This window comes from Branchiostoma belcheri, unplaced genomic scaffold (genome assembly GCF_001625305.1).
Source record: "Branchiostoma belcheri isolate BF01 breed outbred unplaced genomic scaffold, Haploidv18h27 scaffold25, whole genome shotgun sequence".
Taxonomy (NCBI): domain Eukaryota; kingdom Metazoa; phylum Chordata; class Leptocardii; order Amphioxiformes; family Branchiostomatidae; genus Branchiostoma; species Branchiostoma belcheri.
The window spans coordinates 1388387-1390437 of record NW_017803854.1 but is presented as its reverse complement, the minus strand read 5'-3'; the positions used below and the strand labels follow the sequence as shown (position 1 = coordinate 1390437).

General features: G+C 43.9%; 1 pseudogene; it reads left to right on the top strand.

The window, feature by feature from the left end:
• LOC109471584 overlaps window positions 1–389 on the top strand; it is a 7768-nt pseudogene extending 7379 nt beyond the window's left edge.
• The last annotated feature ends 1662 nt before the right edge of the window (window positions 390–2051 follow it).

The following is a 2051-nucleotide window of genomic DNA, read 5'->3' as shown; positions in this document are numbered from 1 at the left end:
TTATCATTTTTGTAACATTGTTGTCGTTTGAGAAATGGACTTTTGTGAGACAATTTTGTATTTCAGCAAAGTGCATCAGCTGTAAGCTGGATCAATGTATTTACTTAAACCTAACCACAGAAATGAACTTGTACAATACAAGAAAATACGTTAGGTTAATTATCATAATACCAACTATTACGAATCATACGAAACGGTGACGTATTATATGCTTGTAGTGGAGCTGGCGGTATGACGTTTTAATCACGTGACTCATTGTGATCGCCATTGGCCACATTTATGTTCATACTCCCGCCATATGCTAATGAGCATTCAGAGACTGATACACATGTTGCTTTCTAGCATATCTTTTTTTCAATCAAGTTCAAAAACCAGAGCCACACGTTAACTATATATATCTATGCAATTTGGAACGTACATGTATGTATGCAATTTCTAGTAAAGAAGGTGCCTTCTATGACTGTGTTTTGATACATCGACGATTGTAAAATGCCCAGTATTGTCTGTACAATTTCTTGGCAGGGAATTTTAACGCAATCTACTTCACTTTACCGGAAATGCAGGTGCGCAGATAGGTGTAGTACTTCCGGGGCGAAGTGGTGGTTGAAAGAGGGAAGTGCAGTACTCAAACGTCTGAATCAGCTACAAACTATGCAATTTGTGGGGACAATGGTATTTCAATAAAGGGAAGTGGTCATGTCACTTGAGTTTGTTGTATTCGTCTTTTGCTTGCTTGCTGTGACATTAAAGTCAAGTGGAAAGCGTATCTTTCTAAAGCATAGAAAACATATAAAAGCAGGAACGTGTGGTGTACTGATGACATAGCCTCTACCAGGCTTCGGAAAGCGCCTGGAAAGAGTAGAAATCGGCCAAATAGGCAGGTAGCATGCCAGGGGAGTTGGTCTACTGGAGAGAACAGTTTGCCGCTCCCGAGCTCTCCACCTACAGGGTACAGATTGTAGAATTCGGCAAGAAAGGGAAATAATTGACCGGGAGAGTCAGTCATATTCAATTTCCCCCACGCGGGTATGTGAACTATACATTAGCTATACTCCCCTCGCCAATTATTCTCCCCACTTGGCTAAATTCTACCGTTTTTTGAACCCGCCTTGTTAGATTCGTGGCAACTACTGAAGACAGTCTACTGAAGAAAGTTATAGACAGCGAACAGAAGATATCTTGGAGGCAATGCTCGTACATGTTATATCTCCGTGGACAGGCCATCCTCCCGTCCAGCATCCCTGTAGTCAAAGTTTCCGTTCTGAAGGGAAGAGACCGACACAGAAACGTCCGGCACACATTTAGCCTGGTACCCGTTCTCTTCGGATTGTTTTTAACCAGTAGGGGTACCGACTTCTACGTATCTAATACCAGCTCAGAACATAATAAGAAATAGGCATGGATCGATTCAAGCCCCAGAGGTATGAACTTGAGAGTATTGAGGTGTTTAAAACTCGTTTTTCCCTAGCAACTCTCGTAGAGTGGAACTCGCTGATGACACCGACTAGAGTAGGTGCATAGTCCCTAGATAGATTTGAACAACGCCTGCAGTTAGTAAGATGTGCAAATGTCATGTGCAACAGGTGCGTGATCCGGTGTGATATAGCCAGCTGTCGAATGGGGCTTATACAGGCTATACAGGCTATACACACAGATACAGAGGCATCGCTACTACTGAGCAAAGTTCTTTTCATCTGACAGCCTATCGTTCCAGCCTGCTTTTTGACTAATTGAACCCAACCCCGTAGAAAAACGGCATTCCCCAATGGCCTGTGTGGGCCAGCAACACACCCAAAACCGTAGAGATACCGGGGAGCCTCCGATGGTCTGGCTGCCAGGCTAGTTCGCACAAGTTCCATATCTCCCTGTAACACAGTTCCTGGTAAAGACATCCGGTCTTCAGGACCAAGCGAAGAACGGCCTTTTGTCTCAAGTCGAGATTTCCGTTCGCAGAGCTCAAGGTTCTTATCTAAGACCGCACGAGGCGCGCACGTGAAGTCCGGTGGACGTTATAACATCACAAATCATGATCACGGACAAAACTTCATTTT